General features: G+C 42.6%; 1 protein-coding gene across 1 annotated transcript in view; it reads right to left on the bottom strand.

Annotated features, from left to right (window-relative positions):
• The window catches only part of zfhx3 (zinc finger homeobox 3), a 135,818-nt gene extending 110,951 nt beyond the window's left edge, over nt 1–24,867 (bottom strand). Inside the window, 2 exon segments of the mRNA XM_040011218.1 lie at nt 14,146–14,287; nt 23,799–24,867. The gene's annotated coding sequence lies outside the window, so the exon portion shown is untranslated.
• Nucleotides 24,868–25,141: the final 274 nt, after the last annotated feature.

The following is a 25,141-nucleotide window of genomic DNA, read 5'->3' as shown; positions in this document are numbered from 1 at the left end:
TACTCTGTAGCAAGAAACAAGAAACATGGGAGATGGGTGACTAATCCTGATGCTTTCCATTTTAGTTCTGGCTCAGTCTTTATTTCATAAAGACATTCTGGGAGTGTTTGGATAAACGACAGCTTCCATTTTTACAAGTTCTATTAATATGAGCCTGAGGTGGATGATTCATTGTGAACCAGACCTGGATTTTGTCAGCCTTACTTGTTCCATGAATACAAACCTTAACTTTTTCCATTAATATTTATCCAATTAACAACTATGACCAGTACATATTTGTCTGTTCACAAACTGTACTGTGGCCCGGTGAACCTCTCTGTTCCCGACTCTTTTTGAGTTTACTAATTATAAGTGCCAGGAAAAAGAAATATAAAAGCACAGTGTTGAACAAAGAGCTAAACACAAGCGTACCATTTGGGGGCCTCAACAGATTTGCATGAGGCCAGATTAGGTGATTTCCAGTCAAATGATGTAACTGGCACCTAAAGCGAGGAAGTGTGGGTGATCCTTTGTTACCGCTCTCCAACACGAAAACATCATATCAAAGAATTGATCCCATACAGGTACGGGGGAGTGCAAATAGGCTGGGATAGGGTGGGTTTTGTCTCAGCTGAGCTTAAGTAAGCATCAAGTCTAGTTTGCTGTGGCTAACTTACACACAGGGAGCCATAAGAATAAAGAGGGCTCTAAGTTAGTTTTAATAGGCACATTATTTCTACCCCTAACACCCGCACAGGCCCCACTTTGAGCCATTGGCTGTTTGAAGTTGGCAACAGCTGTAGTGTTCCAGCCTTTATTTAGAGGTCAGCATGCTGACTTCACTTAAAAGGAGAGTGGGACTAAAGGGGAGTGAGTGAGAGAGAGAGAGAGAGAGAGAGAGAGAGAGAGAGAGAGAGAGAGAGAGAGAGAGAGAGGGAGAGAGGGAGAGAAGAAAAGGCAGTGGGAGGAGAAATAAAGAACAGAGAGAGAGTAAGAGGTGAAAGAATGAGTTAAAAAAAGAAAGAGTTACTAGTGTGGCAAGGGATTAGCTGAGGGAGAGGTTAAAAGTTTGTGGAGTTGCATCTGGCCTCCTGCCTGCTCTGTTGTTTATTGCCGCCGGCGTGAAGATCTGGTGCCAACATTAACCGCACCTGAACCACTCCACAGCATACACACACACCAGGACAAAACAGGAAGAGGCATGCACACAGCCTGCACTTTACTCCAATACTTTGGCAAGACATTACAGTGTACCAGCTTATTCTCCTCTATATACCAAAGAGTGTGTGTGTGTGGGTCTGTGTGCGTGCGTGTGTGTGTGCATGTATGCATGCGTGCATGTGTGTGTGAACTGCACTCACAGATGCCAAGTCATGACTTCTCATTTGTTAATCCCCTGTTGCTTCTATTACCCCTTGTCTATCCCTTTCCATCTTTGTGCTCCGTCACTCTGGATGACTGCCTGGCTGCAAAGCCCTAGCGTGCCTCAGCCAAATCTTTCTAACTTAGTTGTTTCGAAAGTCTGGTGTGACAACAGTTCCAGGTCTGCTCAAACCCCCACAAGATGTTCAGTGAACATAAGACAGATGGATGTTCTCATGCTCGTTGTAAGAGTATTATGTGCCATCAGTGAGTAACACAACACTGAACGGACCAGAGAAATACACAGGGCCACTGTGGGCAGAAATCACACACAAAGAAGAATGCAAGGATGCCACCCACCACAGACCAATAAGACAGACCCTTCTCTGTTCAACTTCTCTCTTTCACTGGAATTTCCCCCTTAATATTGCGCCAGCTTATATTGTGTAGCACGTGCATGAATAAGTACGCACACGGAAATATACAAAATTATGGGGACCCATGTGGGCCGGAAAAGGGAACAAGTTTGGGCAAAGATGGTTTGAAAACACTCCGGGGATTAAGGGGAGGGTACTCCTTTTGCCCCAGGCTGTATAGACAAGCACAGCAGCCAATTAGTACAAGATACCAGCCCTACCACCCTTCGTCCCTCAATGCCTCCCCCCTCTGTTCAGCTTTGCCCTGGTCTTCTGAACTTGGTATGGTCAAGGCTGGAATGCTGAAGCAGTCATATTCACATGGACATCAAACGCGATTAAGTACAAGCCCTCTGGATTTACATGAGTCCGTAAACCTTCACATCTCGGGCTAGCTTCTCAAAAGCACTTGGCTTCCTCCTGCCACAAAAGTATCCAAGTTCATTTTGGTCTGACACAGGCCCCTCCTTTGCTTGTGGAAGTAATACCAGATTACAGAGCAACTGTTGTTAAATGATGATATGATGTGTTTTTCTTGTTCTTTTTTTTCCCCTCTCTTTGTTTGTACAGCTGTTCTTCAACAGCGGGTCATCTCACTGGTTTGCTCTTGTATGGCTCACTTTGTGCAAAACTGACATCTCATTTCAGTTTGATATACATGTACAGATTTGGGTGTGACGGGGACCTTCTGTGATATAAACAAGGGTACTTAATCAGTGTGTATCCCAGTAAAGGCTGACTTCATTCCTTCCTTTTCCTTCGTCTCCCAGCTAAGCCTCAGCTGTGCATGATTTGGCTAACTCTTCCGAAATAGTACTGTGAGGGTTAACTTTTCCGCCTGTGACTCAGGTACATGGGACGTGTCCTAACAGGCGACTCACAAATCGAGCACCTCGTATCGCATAGCCCACAAAAAAAGGTTATTTTAACCAGAGCAAGAAGGTCTAAGAAAACAAAATGAGAAGAGGAAAGATGAACACATGTATTTTACAACATTCTTTTCTTTGTCTAATCAAAGAACACATGAATAAAAGATATACTCATCCAAACACCCATTCATAAAACTTACCATCTTTAGGTGCTTGTGGTGAAGAGACCAGGGAAGACATAATCCCATGGGGAGTTCAATGGGCAGAGCCAATTAGAATATGCAGGGAAAGATAGAGTATATATACATACCCTCTCTACATACCTCTTTCTTTCACCGTCTCCACACACACACACACACACACACACACACACACACACACACACACACACACACACACACACACACACACACACACACACACGGCCCAGCAGGCTGGAAGCTCTCCCAGGACCCAGATGCTCTCTGTCAACACCAAGATTCCAGAGAGGAAGCAGGGCTTTACAGCAGCAAGCTGTACACACAGCCAGGACCTGCAAAGACCAGGAGCCAGGAGAGGACAACCTGCTCCATATAAACACAGACCTCCCTGTCTTCTGTCTGAGCCACTGGTTTTGCTTCCTCGCTTGCAGAGCTCCTCTTGCTGGCTGGACCCCCTCTCTCTGCCTGCCACCATCAAGAGGTAAATAGCTATTGGCTGCTCAATAAGTGGCTTCAGTGCGTTGGAGTGAGGGGCCTTTTTTCCTCCGCACTCTCCCAGCCTTGACAAGCATGTATTGACAGAGTAGTTACACACTAACCCATTGGGGGAAATCCTCCACATTGTGCCCCAGGCAGCTGATAAATGGAACTCATACAGTACCTGTAAGCATGATCTCCTACACATGGACACACAAAGTGCATCTATGCATACAAACAGCGCACTATTACCACACTTACACTAATTAAGGAGAATAGGGGGCTTTATAGGGGCTTTATGACACACATTACGATGGACGAATAAATGTGTGTAAGGATAAAGAGAAAAAGAAAGGGGGGTTACAAATAATTATATACCGTCTAAATCTTCATAAGCTGTGACACAAGAACTTAAGTTCATGAACCTTTGGTGCCTCAGAAGGTCGCAGACTACCAGATTATCCGAGTTCTACAATTTGGAAACTCTTAAATATAAAATTATTTTAACTGGTAATCAAGGACATCGGAAGTACTTTTATGAACCAAAATACAGAAATAAGACACAATGTAAGTGAACAACACACCCAAAAGACGCTATGACTTTCTCTCATGTTTCAGCACAGACGACAACTAACTGTTGCCTGAGCTTGTGCTTATCAGACAAACTAATTCTCAGTCTAACTACAACCATACTCACCTTCTCTCTTTGCCCTCCTAACCATTTGGGCTAAATGTCATATGTGCCACGGCGAACCAGGAAAGGATTTAGTGACAGGGTAGAAAAGGAGGAGTCAGCACTTGTCCCCCCCCCGAACATTGGGGCAGAGCAGTCTCATGTCATCCTCTCTCTCTCCCCTCCACCCCCCTATGTCCGATCCGCCGCAGATAAATAGCTAGGGGTGCAGCAGTTGCTTTCACTTTGTGATATGATGTCAGTAACCTTCATTGATCTGCAGCCAGGCAGGCAGGCCTTATCACTGCTTCTCCCTTGTGATATACTGTGATCCAGGGCCCTGACTGCTTTTTAATACACTGCACTTTAGGTAACAGTGTCCCAGGCTAACCACCCTTGCTGCTAACACCTGAGGCAGTATTTTACAGCAGTGCTGTGATGGTCAGTGAGATTACTGAGAAACTAACTCTGGGAAAGTCTGCGAGCAAAATGATAATGCTGAAAAAAGTGAGCCGCTGGAATGACACGTTAGGAATTCTGTACGCTGATCAAATGTTGTGGCACGACTTCACCTCCGAGCAAGCGGCATGGAGACGAGAGGCAGTCTCGAAGAAGAAAATTCCAGGAACTGTGCATTATAAGAACTCTTGCCACTTTTAAGAACCCTTTCAATCCTGTGGCTTTGTTTGATGCTCTACCTGCGCTGTATTTTTAAGTCTAATCAAGCACCTGTGACAGAACATAGAGCCTCTGTTGACAGAGCACAATGCTCTTCTCAGGGGTGAATTTAGTGCTGACAGCCACTTCCTCACTCCAGATTTATACAAGCACTCAAGCTTAGACAACACCTGAGGTGATTGCTGAAAGTTGTACCCTTATCATGAGAAGCCTTACACAAATAAAATTAAGAAATAAGGTACCCAATGCTCCAGTGTCATGCCTTGAAAACTGTAGTTAATTGCTAAAAGCATTTAACTAAAAGCATTTAGCATGAGTGGGCAAAGACTTTGGAGTACTACTTCCATTACTACTCCTGAATGTGGCAGTTAAGAGACTTTTTAAAAACATATATATTCACAAAGCAAAGTCATATTTAAGTATAACTACATAACCTATTATATACACAGAGGTTTACTCCAGCTAACCACCACCCCCATGTACATGGGTTGAAGAAGGCTGCAGATAAAGGAGACTGGACGACTAGGAGGAGAATTATCCCAACTATTGATTTTAGCTGTTGGGTATTACAGAAGGAAACAGTGGGTTTATCAGGCCAGGATCCCTCTGCACTTTCACTAACTAAACGAGTATTTTCCGGGCTTATCAGGCAAAAAGCCTATTACTGATGGTCTCAGCCTCCCCCACAACTAGACAAAGAGGAAGGGTGACCACCATTATGCACCTACTGGATGGGTTTAGTTACATGGCACTTTTGGAGACCTCTAACACTTATCCAGCACTTTGCAAACCCAAAATGATGTCCATATTACCACTGCATAATACTCCTTAGGGGTATTGCACATTTTATTATATTTATGTATATTTACGGTTATCTACTAATGGACTTATGACCTCCTCAACTATCTACTCTCCATCTTTCTCTTCCACTGTCTGCCTCTCTCTGGGTCAATGTCATTTCTGTGGGTTCTATATATGAAGACTATAACCAGAGATAATGGGAAGTGCTATAATCCCTGAGAGGAGGCTAATACCTGCCTTAATCACAAGGGGAAAAAAGTATATGTTTTAATTACGGACCAAAAGATCTAGAAAGATACCTGTGAGGTACCGATCCCAGGATCCTCAGTGAGCAGGTCTTATCTGTGAAACCTGAGGAAAACCTTGCATGTATGCACTTTGCTCTGTATTAGCCAGCATGAATTAGAAGTACTCGCTATTTTAAGATGAAATTATACTCAGAGACATTTTGACTGTATACCCATTTCCCATTGTTAATAATGAACAAGAGTAGAGACTGAGAAAATTTCCCTCAGCAATTATCGCAGAAATCCATAGACTGATCAATGTGCAATCCCAAGGATTGTCTTAATACATATAAAATATAGACAACACCACGTGTGCGTATGAATGTGCATGAATTTATTGTAGCGTAAAATGACCTCAACAAGATGAGAATATTATTGAAGAAATAAAAGCTGGGTGTAATGATTTACATATTTCATCACAGGCAGCAATGAAAGTGAGTGATTAAACACAGAGCATGAGAGGAAGGGAGGCGGTATTGAGAAGAGCGAACAAGATAAACTGCTAAACAGAACAAAATGATAAAGAAATAAAACTACTTCCCAAGTGCATAATGGCACAGTAGGACATGCTGGATAAATATGTCCACCGTACGCTTTAGAGTCTGTTAGCCCAAGCCAGTCTTAGTTCTAATTAAAGACTTCAAGAATAGCACTTATCCATTATGTCAACACAAAAGTGCACATGTTCTATTCTACAAGACAAGAGCGAGCCTAGAAGTGGAGGTGGGTGGCACTAGCAGTGAAAGACGACAGAGAATTGTGGCCAGACGTGGCACCCATGAAGGGGCAATGCTCATCTGCCCACTGGCCTGCCTTTATGTCTCCAAGTCAGCCCTGTAATTTGCTTGGAGCGGAGATAAATCTTATCTCGGAGACCTGATTAAGTTTTTAATTTACACTCCAATCAATAGCCCAGGTCTATTGGCAATGTGTCTAAAACTCTATTTACCAAAGGATTCCCTGCTATCAATTGATCAAGGACCCGGCAGCCATAAATTATGGGAACATGTGTGCGTGACAGAGGGGGAGACAGAGAGTAACGGTGCCAAAATAGCCTGTGAGTGAGAAATTTAAAGAGCTAGGTCATATTTGACCAATTGTAGGACAGGATAAAGATAGGAGCTATAACCTCACCTGAGAACCAATCAAACTCACTTAGAACTCAGCTTAATATGCTTTGACAACATTGGGCTTAATGTGCTGAGGAGTGGATTGTAAATGAGTAGCAAAGCTAAAGCGAAATGCCCAGTTCACCTACTCTCACACGACCTTCCAAAAAGCGGCACCCAGAGTGATCATATCAAAGGCCTGAAATAGTAAGACCTCCCACTTCCGACCCTTTCTGCATGAGTGCCGTTATCTGTTTACAGTGCCTCTTTTCCCAAAGGAACTTTAAAAAGGAATCTGCTGGAGACTGGGTTCCCCACACAGAATTCCTACATGCTTTTTCTATGCTAAGCATCCTGTCTGGGAAAACTGAGGGAAGAATTTTACAGGCACCCATTTACACTCCTATGACATCCAGAAACAACTATTTTCTGTTCTTTATTTTTGGGTACTGGGATATTTGTTGAGGACTTTAAGGATGGAAAGATTTGTCATGCTGAAGCGATGAATAATCAGAAGTGTAAACATCCAGTTAATCATAACTCTCCTCACTTGATTTTTGATGCATGTTTTGTAAGAAGGCAATGGTAGTACCATTCTGGCTCAGAGCTAAAGGGCACAGATACAGTTCAGACTCCTCTCTGCTGTTCCCATGCAGAGGAAGTGAAGGGGAGGGAAAGGAGGGCAGCGTTATCACCGTGGAGAAAGTGTCGTCATGGCGGTTCTGCTCTGACCCTGCTGACTTGCCGATTCCTTAACATGAGATCATTTTGGACAGCTGACCTCAATATTACTGTGCTCTGATGAAACAGATCCAGTGGAGCGCCTTATTCTGCTCACCCTGCCTACAAAACATAAGTGGGACACAGTTCATTTTCAGTTTTATTGCTGCGCCACAATTAACTGGAATTACCGGAATTAACATAAACAGAGCGAACGGGCCATTTTCCTCCCTCCTTATCATTTTCAGTGAAACATAAAATAAACACAAGTAGGCAAACTGGGCTTCCCACAATAAGACTTTCTTAAAAACTCTCTGGCTTCATTTTCTATCTGGCTCAAGTTTCACACTCTCACACTCCTGATATTTGACAAAGCAGAGTTATTGTTAAAAAAAAAAAAAAAAAAAATGAGCGCGAAACCATTCTCCAGGTTTGTCAACAGGTTGGCCAATGGGGCGCCGCATGTCTTTCGTGTTTTTAAAATGACAACATACAATAATAAGGCAGAAAAATATTGTTGTAACAAATGTTTGGGCGGATGTTCTGTACTACTTTGTCATTAGCGGAGAAGCTGTCTGGTAAAATCAGGCATAAACATGTGTCAGAATTACTTGTAATTATAGTTGAAAAACTTCCGCATGGGAGCATGAATCACCTCTGCAGCTGGCTTTCATGGAAGAAAAGAACACAGTACCCTGCTATCCTCACCTTCACAACTGCAGCGGGGGGAGGGGAGCAGAACATGGGAGACATGCAGACTAAAGAAGACAGACGGGCTCATACCAAGTCAGAGAGCCCAGTTTGCTGGTCCTCTGCTGGATTATCTAAAGAGCCACCGACGGATATGTGTAATCAGCCCCATCCCCATGTTTTTCTCTCTCACTCTCTGCCTCTCTGGCTAATGTCTCCGCCTGATTCGATTGAGGCAATTAGGCAGTAATCTATAGAGCTAGGGAGTGATGGAAACATTTCCCACTGTCCTCCTCATGTTTCTCCGAGCTGCTATAATTAGCTAACTTTGTTTCTCATTAAACATCAGAGCAGTATTTACATACCCAGATCCAATTTGGCTCTGTGGAGCCCATTCCTTTTAAACCGTCTTGAAATCCTGAAACATGCCCGTAAACAAAGGAATAAGGGAGCTGCAATCCTACAATTAGTTCAGTCAAACATTTATATATTCGATGGGTAGAATGCAATATAGATATACAATGAACAGGTTACAAAAGCAATTAAAAATAAAACATGTACGTACAAAACAAAGTGGATGATCATTCAAAAGAAGGGTGTTGGTTCTGATAAAGGAGGGAAGGAAGGCCCAGTTGATCTGAAGTTCTGATATTATAAATGGATGACACACTTCCATCTTTGGTTTCAGTGCGCCATCACAACTGGAATAGCGGGCTCACATGTGTTTCCTTGAGGCTTATAATCATTTTAAATATTTTTGCAGGAACTGAAACAGTGAAGAGCAAGACTGCAAACTTAATTTGAACCAAAGTTTAACATTCTGGAGCTCTGATTTGATCATCATAATTATGTCAGGTATTTGATAGAAAACAAAAAGTGAGTCCTCTCATTTGCACTTCGGTTGATTTACACACTCATGCGGATACATTTTTCTCCCTTATTTATGAAAGTGATGGCTGAAAATCTACACTGACATTCAATGCCAAAGGAAATGCAGGAAAACATCAAAACCTCCATTCCTACTGAATTGCTCAATAATGTGTTTAAGTGCACTACAAGCACCACATTGAGCTAAAGTACAGAGTTCACAGGAGGCGTGAAAGAATGCCAAAAGAGTGGACTCTCTTTTAAAACTATGCAGGCCTTCAGCAGCTTTAGACGCCACCCAGAGTTGTACAACAATCGCAAACTTTTCAGTTGATATGCAAAGCAGCATGGACAATTTCATGTCCCCATGGTAACAGTACCCCTGTTTTGCAAAAATGTAATGATTAATCATGCTTTTGATAACAAAGGACAAAATCATTGATGCAGCTTGAACATGTGTCAACGTATGTGTGTTTTTTCGGTCTCTTCTGGATACCGCAGCTCAGTACAAAGCTTACACTATTTCTGTACTTCTTTTACTTGTTAAGTTGATTTTCTCTATTCAATTGGAAAAAATTTGTAGCTGCTTTTCAGTTTCAGACAGCAATCACACTGAACTCACTGACAGACAATTAAAACCTCTCATTGGTATAGACTTCTGCAAATGCAATATTTATTTACTACTACTGCTGCGGCTTTTTTTTTAACCCAAAATAAAAACAGCCACAACTAAAAGTCCACTGTAGTCATACTCATCAATAAACTGACACTGAGAAACTTGAGCAGCACCTAAAATCAGTAAGTGTGCACTAAAGCTAACAAGCAGCTTAATGGCTAAAGTTTAATTCAAGTATAAAATATTTCTTTTGGCTTTTTTTTAGTATTACGGCCTTAACACTACAGTGTGTGTGATGTACACATGCATTTTTTGACTAGAATCTAGCACAAACAAGTCACATCGACCGAATTCTGACAGGTCTGACGATCTGAAAGCTTTAACAGGTAAATGTTTGAATGTGAATGAAGCACACAGAAATCCAATCTACTGCTCTGCCTGTCTATTGTACGGTGTAGCTTGAATACATATGCAGGAGTACAGCCGGGGCTGAAGAAAAGGGTAATTCAATCAGCAACATTCCTGCATGACACAGATTCACTTTGTCAGTTGAGCTTTACCAGTAATTCATCTTTCTGAAAACAGACACTATCTCAACAATAATTTCTTTCAACTCTGATACCTGGCAAAGAGGTGCCTGAAAATTTAATAACAGGTTTTTATTGGCTAACACCACAATCCTTTCAGATCTCACCCTATCAAGAGTAAGTTTCCATTTCCTGATGTCTCCGAGAGAGCAAAATCGACCCGTGGAGAATGTGTAGTGAGACGCAAATGGTAATTCCTGCCATTGTGGCTCAACTCACAAGTGACCATACTTTTAAACAAACCATATGAACACACAAATGTGCACTGACTAGTAGTGGAATGCGTAAGTAAACAGTGCGAGGGGTAGGGCTGTATGTAGAAGACCAGATGGGCTGACAGGGGGACTTGTCCTGGGAAAGGGCTTTCCCAAACCCATACACCCCCACAGTTCCCCTCTGGCCCTGTGTGAGGACTGTATGTAGCCTGGTCTGAGCAGCAGAGGGTTAACCGCACTGCCCAGTCACAGGCGTGAAGTGAAACAATGAAATAATGGCAGTGAGTGAACGCTCAAAGGCAGGGGGCACAGTGGGTGTGGGAGGGCAGGGGCTCGCCATTGGCTCCTGCAGATGTTGCCGGGCTTCAGCGGGTCACACAATCACACGTATTAGCATTCCTGATAGAGGGAGCCCGGATTAGGGAGCTGAATGCCTTTCTCAACTCAGTCAGAGTTTGAACACAGCAGAAAAGCAGAGCGGAGAGAGAGAAATCCCAGAAATGCGGTGATGAAAGGTGGAGACAAGAGCATAGGGGAAGAAAAGCACTCTCAGACAGTGTCGAGGAAGGCCCGGCTCACAGAAAGAGCAGGCACAATGTTGCTGGCAGGAGAGAATTGCAAAGAAAGGCAGTTGCAGGAAGAGGAAGATTGACAGACAAATTGTGCCAAATTGACTAAAACAGCTAATGAAACAGTTTAACAAACAGACAATAAAGAGAAATCAAGCATGTGATAATTTAATGGTTTTGTGAGGGTGGAAGAGGGAGTGTATATATGAAACGAAGATTTCTATTTGTGGCTGAATGAGTGAATGAGCATAGACAAACGGCTTTCTTTCTTCTTTGTATGTCTGAGAGAGCGAGTGAGAGTGAGAGAGAGCAGAAACAAAAGCTTTTCAGAGTGTATGTGTGCTGTCCTGTCCCTCTTTCCCAGGACAGAGGTCTGGAGAGGCCTCATATTTCTGGCTGCTGTCAGGTCAGGGTGAGAGGCAGAGACAGCAAGGGGCAGCTGTTTTCTATGAGGTAGTCCGGCTTCCTCACACATGGCCTTTGATCCATTTTGACTTCCTTCGCCAACCAAGCTGCCCCCCCCCCTCCAAAAGTATTTATCATTACATATATGTGTGTGAGGGTAAGTGTATGTCAGCAAATGAAAGTGGGAGTTGCTATAAGTGTAGTAAGGGGTGCAGGTGGTGGCAAACTGTGGAACAAACAGTGAAACTTGGGTAGTAAAATGAAGTGAGACACAGCTCTAAACCAGGTCTTTTACTCTCTTCCTCTCTCTTTGTTTTAGCACAAAACATTTTCACAAGAATGCAGCAAGGCCAGTCTGATGTAGCTGCATGCTGTATGGAGAAAAGTGAATGAGATATTCTAATGCACACATTTTTATTTCAAAAGAAACAATAACCCATATATATTCTGAAACAAATAAAAGTATCATGACTGCAGAAAATCCAGGTGTCTGGACCTACAAAACAGGGGAAATAAAGCCTGTCTTTTCAAAACTTAAATCACATGAGCACATGATGATCCCGTGAAGTCACAAACACCAAGTGATCCTAAAGTGTGTCCTCACACACACACAACACTTTTATGAATTGGCGAGAATTAGCTCAAGTCTAGCATTTTTTTCTTTAATCGTGAATTACACAGCATTTACCTTTAAATTCAAGGACTTGTTGTACTCTCATTACTACAAATAGCAACAAATGACTCAGAAGTCTGTTTTATTCACATTTGAAACTTGAGTTGTATACAGTAATACAAACAGGGCTACCCTTGATTATTCTTTGGAGCATTGTGATTTTATTAGCAAGCACATCTTTGCACAGGTGCCTAGGAGGAGACTCCGTATTTGGAAAATCTGTAGTGCATCCTGCTGCTCTAAAGTCCCTGACAACAAAGAAAAAAAAAGAAGAGAAAAAAAAAGCAGCAGTGACAGTGAAACCACACAAAAAACCTTCATATTTGGCAGTTAAGGGAGGTGTACCTTTGTCCCCAACCAATGACTATCAGTGGCTCTACAAGTTAATATTTGCTTCTGCCTGCTCATAAATTTGCATTGCATTAAAACCTGACCTAAATGCATTTTTATCACGCAACGTAATTAGCTGAGCATTAGTTGTAGGAGAGCGAGAGTTTTATGTGGTTGAATCCTTTCTGAATGGGTGGTGGCTAAACAAAAGCTATGGGAGGGATGGCTACAGAGTAAAGAAGAGCTGGGCCACCAGATGAAAGAGGAAATAAACAGGGCCAGAGTGCTGCCTCTTTAATCTGCTACATTAACTCCAGCACCACAAGGGGAGGAGCCAGCAAGCAAGCAAACGGCACAGCCACACAAAAGGGGAGTGTCAATGAGGGGGTAATAAGGAAAGACAATGAGTAAACAAGCAGGGGAAGTCCAGGCTTGGCGTGCTAGAAACTCCCTGCTTCTCACTGCCAGGCACACACAAAGGCCCTGCTGTAATTAGCTACCCCAATAGGTTGTTTAGCATTTGCATATAAATGCCCTCACAGGCAAACGCTAAACACGCTGACACAAGCCATGCCCAAAACAGACGTTCGCCACACCTCTACCCTCCAGGAGGTCTCAGGGGTCCACTTATGTTGGGGTACCCCTCCCTCCACCCCGTGCTTGTACCCACTACAGGCAAGCTGGCATCCATTACAAAAAAGGCGGACGGCTCACCATAGTGCGGGTACTCAGTTCTTGTTTCTGGCGAGATTGTGAAACACTGAAGCCAGGCTTCCTGTTGAAGGCCCCACATACCCATCTGTCATGTGAAAGTACATTTTACCCTGACCACAGGGCTCAACGAGACACAGAGTGCAGGTGTCAGTCTGCTGTTTTGTTATAACAAGGCAGGAAAGAACTCATATATATTCCATGTACAATTAAACAGCCATGAACATCTGCACATATGATTGCGCAGTTGTTAAAAAAAAACAAAACCCATAGGAAACAAGTGTTTGGTCTTGATCAGGGTCAAAACTTACAGCCTTGTTTAATGTTCCTGGTCTAGTAGAGAAAAAAAGGTAGATGTAGCAGGAGAGATCAAGCTGACTGATCAAAGACAGAGCCTGAAAACATTAAAAAAAACTTTTCACGCATTTATGTTCCATGATTATGTTTCATGCAAAATGTTTTAACAGGACATGTGCTTCAGTTATACACTTCCTCTTCTGTCTGCTGTTGTTCTGACAATGGCAACTTGTGAAAAATGTAAAAAAAAAAAATATATGAAAAACTACAGAAAGGAAGGAAGTGATGAGACTGGTGTCTGCCCTCCCCCTGCCCTGACCACCGCCTCTCTCTCTTCTCTCCTTCCTCCAAACCCATATTCTCTCCAGTGTAAACAAAAGCTGTGTCATCTACACACTTGTCCTGCTCCTGGTGCTGCTGGGAGGGAAAGAGTTCATCCACACAGCTCCTACGCCATACAAGGGCTACTTCCTGTGTTAATCCTCAGCACAGAGAGCGGTTTTACCAGTCTACTCTGCTTGTTTGCAAGAGTTTTTCTGCGCATTGCTTGTGGCACAGGAAGACCACAGAAAGAAAAGCTATCCGCTAGCATTAAACACTTGGTTCTCACCTACCATGTGGCCTGTTGTTCCCCATCAGGGCATGATCCGACATGAGGAAACACCTGGCTCTAACAAAAGCAGGCAGTAAGAGGAGCCTTTTTTACAGCCTTCCTCGTCCTCGTACAGATACCTCGTCTGATTTGCAGGGACAGCGCTGGATTTACATAAGACATACAGCCCAAATTACACAAATGAAGCCTTTTTAAAATCTCAGTCAAATTTGCATGATATAGAGTTGTTATAGGGGAAAAGACATTTTAAGGCTCCACAGAGGAAGGAGAAAACAGTAGCATGAAAGGGAGAAAGTAGAATCTTTTATTGTCAAAGAATTGGCACAAGCATGTAAAGAGGAGAAAAACTGTTGTAACAGTCAGTATCCGTTTTGAGTCTAGCTCTTACCTCAGCCTGACTTCCTATATGTGGTCAGGGTGTGTTTTTTTTTACTCTTTTGTACAACAATGCTTGCAACGTGTTGCCACCTGAGTAAAACTGAAAAGTCACAAGTTCAATAAAAGAGGAAAAGAAAACTTTAATTAAAATGAAACCAAAGTCTAACAGACGTGAAGAGGTTATAAAAGGGATGTTTTAACCTAAAGTCATTATTATAAATTGCCATTATGCTGTCTTATTCTTACATTGGTCTCCATATTCAGCAGAAAAACTAATAGCTCCATAAACTAGCCGGGGCCCCCATCTTCATTCATTAAACAGTAGGGAAAATGAATTCCATGGTGACCAGACGAGGCGAATGACGTCACAAAGCCGAGGTCACCGGTCTGTTACGGCCCTATAGCCTTGTCTCAGCCCCATGGGACTTACCCCACCCCCTCCAGCTTAGGCCAGATCTCAGGTCTGTGACACCATACATCAGAATGAAAGCCAAACAGTCTACCAGATTTACGCATCAAATACATAAACGCCACGGCGCTGTCATAACGAGACATCAGCTACTGGGTGCAAAACAGCGCTGAGAACATATGTGGAAGTATAAGGTATATACGAGACAACAAATGCCATGAAACTGGATAAATATACATTTATAGTTGCTTAGGGAGGAAACGAGAGTATGCCTTCTCCTCTGCTGGCCACACACACACACACACACACACACACACACACACACGCAGAGTTACACTGTACATCTTCAGTTTTCGGTGTTGCTGTGTGGGAGTCTGCACTCTCTAATCAATTTATTATGAGGCACTGAAGTCCTTATGTTTGTTCATTTAACACAGGGAAAATGAGAAACAGCATTTGTTTTTGGTACAGTGAGACCCAGAGTGAAACCCACACGTGTCTTCGGAGGAGGAAAGCAAAGAGAGGAGACGGGAGAGGCAAAGGCACACAAGACAGAGACACCATTCAGAATAACGTAGAGGCTTGCAGTAATATCGTGGTTTTGAAGAACTGCTAGTTTAATTGCAGGTTGGTGTCACATATAACGTTGCCTGTGTGTGTGACACCTGCCATAAATGGTTTTAACTCGGGACAGTGGCAATTATAATTGAGCCAATCAGAAATCTTTCATAAATCCATGGACATGCTCACTGCAAGAGGTAGATGCTTATTTGACGAGGTGAGACGGCGACAGACGCACATGCAGTATATCTTCTTTTTAATTACAGCGTCTGCCAAGGTGGGACTTTGCTATAAACAATCATCTGTGCATTCGAACACGGTAACACCACATTATAATAATACATTCTCAAATGAAATATGTATATCATGACCTGCATTTGTTTCATTATTACTTGTTTTAGAACTGAAAATATAAAATAATAAAATACAGTGTATAGCTTAAAAACTGAAGGAACCAAGTCTGCTGTCATTTATTCAGCTGGTGCTTTAATTTATTCATTTCATTTGATAATGACTTAGGTGGTGATCAGATTGTATGTATTTAAAAAAAAAAGCACAATTCCATAAAAATTCATCATACTATAAAGCTCCATGCTGCTTTATATTCACTGAAAGCTAATAAAGAAAACATATATATTGATATTGTTTTCAGGAAAGGACCATCACAGCTATTTTCTTTTATATAATCCAACCAATCAAAGCACCAACTAAAAAAATTAAAGAATTTAGTTTCTGATTTACGTGCACCTTCCAACAAAAAACGCACACAAAGAGCTAAAGTTCTTCTCACTATGCAGTTAAAAAAAATATATAGTCATGTAGGAGTAATAAAATGCGTCAGCATGTTATGTTAAATGTATTAGTAAAAATATAATACACAGAAGGTATGCATACACGGTACAGTGAACACCGAGGAAAAAAGGAAACTGTAAGCAGAAGCTGAAAGAAAGCTGACATCTGAAGACTATGGAGGCTACAGCACTTAGAGGCCATTTTATTGCTTTGCTGTGGTCAAGTGAGGTGCACTGAGCTCAATTCCACCACAACAATGGCAAAGAGGGCCGCAGAGACAAAAGAGGGCTATCCCTGCTTCTTAACCCCTTCACTGCTGGCAGATCAGTCGCCTAGGGCACCAAGCAAGCAACACCAGGCCACCTCAGGAGAAACCAGGGGAATGACAAATGGCAAGTTTTGACTCGCATGCTTTCTGTACGACATCTCGTAATGCACACATGTCCACATTTAGTTATTTACACAGACAAAACAACAGATGATGTGCGCAAACTCCTAAATAATCTATCGGCGAACAGATGAAGCCGGCTGCCTTTTATGAACAGGAAGCAGCAGTCTGTAGCTTCATCTCAGCCTTGTCTAATGCTGAAATACACTACAGTCTTTCCATCTCCGCCCCTCCCTCGCCTTCTCTCTCTCTCCATCCCCTCAACGTGCAACATGGTCGGGATACTACACATTTGCAAGTGAATTACACTTTTTGTTGGGATTTGTATGAGAGTGTGTATGTGTGTGTGCGTGTGAGTAAAAATAGGAAAGCGGGTGTGAGAGGGAAAGGGTGCTCCTGCCATCACTCTTTTCTTTTCTTCTCTCTGTAATCCTGAGGAGGATAAGCTGTGAGGTACACAGAGAGGAAGTGCCATAGACCTGCTGGGGTCCAGCACATCCCAGCGGTACATTCCTACCGCCCAGCTATCAGACACTCATAACGCATAGACAGATGCAGACTAATACCTCCTTAGGCAGACATAACTACTGTTTGTCACAGTCTCAGAGCGGAGTAGATGCTATGCAAAAACACAAAAAGGGAATTTAAATCATTATGACCTAAATCTGAAATCAAAACTAAAGCTACAACCAAGAAGTGAAAAAAGAAAATAGAATATCACTACATTAAGAAGAAACACTCGAATTGCAGTTTTACCTCACTGTATCAGTGAATTAGTCAGTAAGTAAATACAAAAAAAGTCAAATACAGCTTGTTTATGCACGTGTAGCAGTGTTAACACAGGGCACAGTAGCAGAGGAGAATGACTTGCATGGAGGAACAAATATTAGCATCACTTTCACATAGTATTTGATCCGTTATTTTAAAACACACACACTTTAATTGGTATTAATATAAGCCATGATTTTAGGTCATTAGATGACCCTGGCATAAATTAGCAACAAGAAAAAATGGCGTGCTGATGGCTTCTTTTATATAAAATATTTATTTTATTACTAAATGCTGGCATCTATTCAATAGGTCAATTATATGAATAACATAATAATAATAATAATAATAATATAATAATAAAACATATATATGTATATTTATTAGACATATATAGACACGCACACACGCACTGAAAGCAGGAGCTATGCAGCTGATGCACTGTCACTTTTCTGAACCTGTCACTCCCTCTCCCTCATGCAACCCACACACACCCACACACACACGCACGCACACTTACATTTCGGTTACACAAAGTAGATTTCACAGACACAGATAAACAATGCGAGGGCAGTTATCACTCCACAGAGCACAGTAACACAGAGGAAGAGGAAGAGGATGACAAAGAAATAGGGGAGGACAAAAAAGACGGCGTGTGTGTCGTCAGAGTCACAGGCCAGAGGGGCCCATGTATTGTTCCAGGGCTCAGTGTAGAGAGAGAAAGGCAACCTGGGCTGCCTCTGTCTAAGCGTCCTCCATGTTTTATGCATTCTGCCCTTTGTGATGATAAGCACTAGCGTGGAGGGTGGAATGCTGGCCTCCAGGGTCCAAGAGAAGGGTGGGCTCATGGGGGGCTGGGGTGCCGCTCAGTTCAATTTTGCAGCCCTTTGAGTCCTCCCTGTCATCCCTACCCTGCCCGCGTGTAGGCATATGTAGCCTTATGCCGACGCAAAACCGATGTTCCTCCCATCCCTAAATGCAAGAGCTAGCTGCTGCTACCTCAGATAGGATGCACAGTCAGTCATAGCTATCACACACACATGCACAACACACACTCACACACTCACCTTTTACGATACTGCCAGTATACTGCCGGGACAGGCATGCATCACACAGCTTTTCCACTCACAGTCGATACAGCAACCCAAAAATAAAACAGTCTTTATCACTGTTACAACACTGCTATCTATCAAGCAGCCTTATTTGCTGCAAAACTGATATTGTACATTTATTACAGAAGCAATACTGAGATTCTAGTCAAGGACGGAGATGCACAAACACATTATAATCCCCTTTTCATGACTTCCACGGCACTAATTTATTGTTAGAATTGAATGAAAATTTGTATAAATTTGTGTCACACATTATTGTACTCTGTTCCATGGCAGACAGTGAATACCCTTCACTAAAGGGGAGAAAGTCAAATTAGACGTCACACTTTGCTCCTAAACATGGGGGGGGAGTGTTCTTCTCCTTCTCCCCATCTTTCTAATGTCTGTATGATAAGAGAGCGATGTTGCGTTCTCACAACACAGGTCTGCTCTGATTTGAACGCTGGCTTAGATTTTTGGAAACTGTTTAAAATTAATAAAAGCATCGACTACAAAAACAAAAGGGTATCATATAAAGACCTTGATGGGGAACACTCAAAAGATATTAGATTTTCAGAACGGCAGTATGCCCACAAATCTGAACGCTGCTGCGCGCACACATACACACACACACACACAGACACGTGCGTATCTTTCTCAGTCATAAATCTTGTCTACCACAATGATTTAACCAAGATTGTTAACACGATAACATATTGTGAAAGAGTAAACCACAAAAAAAAAAAAAAAAAAAAAACCCAACCAATTTCACTTAAAGATAAAAGGATGACACTGAAGATGAAGAAAAGCTCGGAAGAAAAAATGACAGGGAGAGAATTATAAGGAAAAAAGGAATGGCTTTCTGAGGATAAAGAGGAACTCTTTTTGGACACTGGGGGCCACTGGGATTAGGGATCAGGTAGAGAATTCATGCACACACTGTAGGCATGCTTACGCACACACACACACACACACACACTAGAGTATGACATCCCTTCTATTCTCCCATCCCACTTTCTCACTATCTGTGTTTAACTAAGACACCCTCCTCCCCCTGCCCGCTTCTTTATGATAGCATGACACAAATACTGCAAATACTGGCCTTGGCTGCAGGACAGCTGGAAAAACTGGTCTTTGTTGCATGACCATGCATCAAAATCACACATCAAATTCAAAAGCCATCGTCTGTGATCACTGCCAGTCACATATATTGTACTATCTGACTTACATGCAGACAATACGCAGAAAGGAGGAAATAACTGTCTGGTGACTGTTTAATAACCGTCCAATAACAATAATAATAATAACAATATGGAGAATTTTTTTTTTGCATAAATCAGTATGGATTTTTGTTTTCTATATGTACATACACACACTTTATCTGACACAAGTGAAACTGTGCTGAATGTCTCCTACATGGCCCAAGCCTACTGTTTCACCCAAAGAGGGCTCTCTCCGACAGAGGACATGGCAGCGAGCTCTCCCACGGCACCGGTGCCCAAGCACGGAAAGGTGGGAGTTAAGGAGAGCGAAACGCAAAAACACAGAGAACAGGATGGTAAGTGAAAGAGGGAGGAGAGAGAGAGAGAGTGAGAGAGAGAGAGGGGAGATGGAGAGGAAGAGAAGGGGTTACGACAGCCAGAGGCGCTGTCTCCCCTTTCTCTGTGCTACCCCCCCAAACCACGGAACAAGCCCATCTGTGATGACTGCAACTCCCCTTTATCTCGTTTACAAAACTGGACCTGCTGTTCCCACTCATTCGGTCAAGTGACACCTGAATTCTCTGAATATACCTGTCATCAAATATTGTAATGGAAGATGAGGGGGTGGCTAAGTGCAAACAGTGGACAACCGATTTGTTGCCGTGCAAGATCAATGGCAACTGCACATCTCCACAGCAAATACTGACATCATATCAGAGCTTTACGACACCAAATATCGCCTTCATGTTATGAATAACAATCGCAACACAAAGAACACAGAAATAACCAGGTGTGAGTACACGATAAATCACAACCAGAATCACGCTTCACAACGAAATGCACCACAGTGCTATTGGGGTGGAGAAGAAAATCAAATCCAGTTGATTTCAAAAAAAGAAAAAGAATTTAGATACTTGTCCATCACGTTCACATAACAATCCCACCGTGTGATGTCAAAAAGATCAAATTATAACACTAATAAAATTCTGATAAAAATAATTACAATTAAATTTGGGAAATAAATCCATAAGCTATTTTTTTTTCTTTTATTGTCAACATAGGGAATATACTACCTTCATATTTTGCTTAGGTGATTTGCCATACCTATTTGTGTTGAAATGTTTTGGATTTGTGGAAATATTAAAAATGAGCTTTTGGCAAAAAACACTCTTCTAAACAAAAATGATAACCTAGTCTTGAGAAAGATATTAACGGAGAGGGAGAAATAACTCTGATCACAAGAAATCAAATCAAAATAAATACGATGGCCTCAAATATTTCTACACAAGCTGTCTGTGGTAAATACATCACTCTGGTAGCACTTTAAACCTGAGCGGAATACTTCCACTATCACAGTCAGAGATGAGCTTGAGATACTACAGTTAGCGACACCAAACACAGCTCCTGACAATTTGTGAAATAGATTACACAAAAATAAAGCCAGTGACATTCCTATACCTTTTCCTAGAACTGTTATAATTAAACATAAATATGACAATGAGGCAAGACAGGAAAATCAGACAGGTGAGATGACAGTAAACATTTCTGCTGTCTTTGTTTTGTAAGGTAAGAGGGAGAGAGAGGGAGGATGTGGAGCGTTAACTGTCAGGCAGGGGAGGAAGGGAGATCACTCATGTTTTGGCACAGCAGCCTACCTGTCCTATATTAACACCTTTAAAATTCGAAGCACATAAAAGTTACTGTTGCAGTCGCAGAAAGACACTGGAATACAAAGTACAGAAGAAGAAAAAAAATGACTTAAATGTGAATCAGATTACCGATAAAAATGCAAAGAAAAATAAGAATGCTGGTCTCTCCTCTCTCTGGCAGTGCTAATCTCTTTCTGTCTGCTCCTCTACAGCCTGAAAGGTAGGGATCTGTTTACCTGACCTCTTCCTCTGATTGCTCCTCTATGGCCCATGGCTATCTGACCCCTCTGCACTCCTACCCTCAGCAGCACCCCCACCCCTTTTTTGGGGGGGGGGGGGGGGGGGGCTTTCTCTTGCAACCTCTTGACTACATGAACGTTTAATTTTATTAAACCCGTTACCGATCTATTTTCGTTTCTCCCATCCTAAAATAAGTCTTAATCCTGCAGATGCTGACAACCATACGGGCTTTGTGTGGCTCCCAAAACATGCCAACAACTAGCCTACCATCACCCTGTTCCCCCAGCCAGACCCACTCTCTCCCCATTATCCCTCGGCTGTTTGCGAGGGGGTTTCCTCTCTGTCTTTTTTATCTCTGCTCTCACTCCATGACCCCTGTTCCCCCCGTTTCTTGCTGTCTGACCTACCCCCCCACCCTCACAGACAGACACACACAGCCTCTCACCCCCCTTTCTGCTTCCCCAAACGGTAAACATATCCTATCAATGCCTCTGCTCGCTCGGAAAAACCTTTTTCTCTCTTTCTATTCCCGACTCTGTGTCGCGAAATATATCGCAGATTACCTAATCATTCTCGCCGCTTTTTTAAATAGCCGTATATAGACCAAGTCCTCCTGAAAAGTAGTCGTTATGTTTGAGGATATTTACAGAAATTTTCATCTTTCAATTACACTCAAGGCAACAGAATTTCCGATTTCTTTATTTTTTCCGATCAGATTCATGTTTTTTGGGAGGGGGAGATTAGTTGGCCTATCAAAGCTATAATCAACTGTATTGGGGGAAAAAAGGCCTCTTCAGCTGAGACCATCTCTTTCAAAAGGCGTGTGTTCTCCACTCAACAATGCACTCTGTTCTATTTCGAAGATATCCAGTTTGACTTTCTTTTCTCTCTCTCTCACTCTTTTTTTTATTCCTACAAGCGATCACTAAATGCATTCAGTGACCTGCAGGTTTAGCCTGGACCACGCTTAAAGTTTCCAGCAGTAACTTTGGAATGATAGTGTCTGCTTAAGGTCAGTCAAATGAGGCAATGTGTTGTTGTCTTTCTGGTCAAGGTTTCTCGGGGAAAAGTCTTTTCTTGAAAGTCAAGATACGGTAGCCAAGTAGTTCGAGGCAGAAGACGCAGGCTGTCGCCGTCTTCCCTAAAATGCATGTCTGCTCTGTGCAGCGCTGCTCAGACTCTCAGGCTGTCCGTGTACAAGGTCCTGCTGATCCGCTCCTGTCACGAAGGAGACCCTGGGCTCCGTTTTTCCCTCAACAAACCACATTCACATTGCACACACCGCGCCCGCAAACACAAACCCGCTCATGCACGCACACACACACACGTCGATCGATTTGCATGTGACTCCGTCAGTGAATGAGCGAGTATCGACTTAAAAACAACGCTTGAAAGAGGCAAACCGCTATGAAAAATAAAAAAGAAAAGATGGACAAAGTGGGGTAAAGGGGGGAAAGTGTAGCTAGAGGAACTAAGGCAGGGCGGAGGGATTGCCCATTTCAGACAGAGACGTGTCGGAGAAGAACAAAAATGTCTTTATCCAGAAGAGGATTTTATAAGCACACGACGTTGGTGAAACCCCGTGGATGTGGCAAGTGTGAAATCTGTCAAAATTTAGAAAGAGAGAGATGTTCCCATCTGCCGGACACACACGGACCCCACTAGCTGGACTTGGAGCTCCTTTTCTGGGCAGCGCTCATGTGGAGCTGCCGCTGCCCTTCGTCCGCCGCTCAGCACAGCCCTCTCTCATTGCGTTTGTGCCTCAAAACACGTTTCTCGACAACCACAAACCCTCTACACCTTTCCCCGATCCCACCGAAAAGCACACATTTGTTTTAAAACCGTGCTTTTTTTATCCCCCCCCCTCTCTCCACGATCAACTGCTTGGAGTGGATCGCTGTCTTGCCTATTTCTTATCTTCCATTCATGAGGAGGAGAGGACGGACGCTGATGTAAACACAGGTAACGATACGAATAAAAATCGAGAATAAACCAACTACTTGCATGAAATGAACTTGTGATCGCCAGCCTTTTCTCACAACGTGAGAATAGCCAGGTCCGCTACACGAAAAAACTACGAACAGATAGGAGAGGAGAGATTCAGATAAGTCAGACAGCGAAAAGAATAGGATCGCTGAAACAGAGGAAAAGAGACAAACGCAAAGTTGAAACTTACAATTTCTCGCTGCCGGTTTGTGATCCTCGCTTTTTAATCCAGTATTGAGATGATTTAGCTAAAGATCCCATCAAGGCAGTCCCCTTTTGGTCAGTTTGCGCTTAGGGTGGCAAAAGAAAGATCATTGTTGTTGCGGAGTGTAAAAAACGAAGTAGGTACTATTAGTTGTTAAAGGCAATATAAAAATAATTTGGATGCAAAGCAGGCGATGAGTCTTGTGTTAGAGGGAGCGAGGAAGAGGTGAAAGTGAGATCTGATGATTGAAAAGAAAAAACTCTTTGGATCTTTATTCCTGCTAATTAGTTTCCTGCAAAAAATGGCTGTGATTAATTCAGTGCGCATGTGCTTCATTACACAGGCACGAAGGGAAGGGCTAATTAGCCGCCTTCTGGATCAATAAGATTCAGCAAAGGAGAGAGCTCGGGAGAGAGAGGGAGGGAGGGAGGGAGAAAGAGGAGGGAGGGAGGGATGGATGGATAGATACAAGTAGAAAAAAGAGGAAAGTAATGATCAGGAATTGAAAATATGGAATTAAGAACAGCGGAAAGTAAGAGTTTGATTAGAGGAAAGGCAGCGAAAGTTAATAGTGGAGCAGGCAGCCGTAGCAGGCAAAGCCCGGTGCCACGGACGCAGCTTTTCTTCCGCTCTTTTTTTTCTCCTCCACTTTTTGGAAACGTTTTCTTGTCGCGGTTTTTGCTTTTTTAAAATGAAAGATATGCACATGTTTCGGTCACTTAAAGCGCATAAGCAGCCCGGCTTTATTTTATTCAGTCTCTTTTGGGTCCATGTGAGCCAATTTGGTCTCGTCAAAGCTGCACGGAGGGTTATGTTTCTTCTTCTTCTTCTTTTTTTTTAAGTGAGTTTAGATTGTACGTTTAAAGAAGTTATTGAAAACCAAATCAGACTCTCGGCAGCTGAAATGACCAGAAAAGTTCGCCTGCTAGTCATCGGCACAGTGTACCTGTAACCATTCAGCGACCTGTCGTGTTTGCAAAGAACTACAATAAACATTTGCGGGGGGATGATTATTTTTTTCAAAGCGATTTCCACATCTATGCAAAAGTGTACTGTAACAGCAGCATGCAGGATGCCAGGGTATAGCTTACTATTGTAACCCGCAAAAAACAAAGGGAAAAAAGAGCATGCTTAGTTCCCTGGATATTAGAACTAACAGGTTATATGTACGTGTACATTTATACTTTTTGAAGCATTAAGAGGAAAGCCACTTGCCCAGAGACTGAAGTTGGCATTAAACAGCGGTGTTGCGCGCCTTCAAAAATGTCAAACTTTGATCAACTTCGTGTAGATCGACCCTTGCAAAAACATGGAAGGGAATCCTTTTG

The sequence above is a fragment of the Simochromis diagramma genome, unplaced genomic scaffold, assembly GCF_900408965.1.
Source record: "Simochromis diagramma unplaced genomic scaffold, fSimDia1.1 OVJJ01000603.1, whole genome shotgun sequence".
NCBI classification, from domain to species: Eukaryota; Metazoa; Chordata; class Actinopteri; order Cichliformes; family Cichlidae; genus Simochromis; species Simochromis diagramma.
Note: the sequence above shows the minus strand (reverse complement) of the source record. Positions and strands in the feature narration are given on the sequence as shown.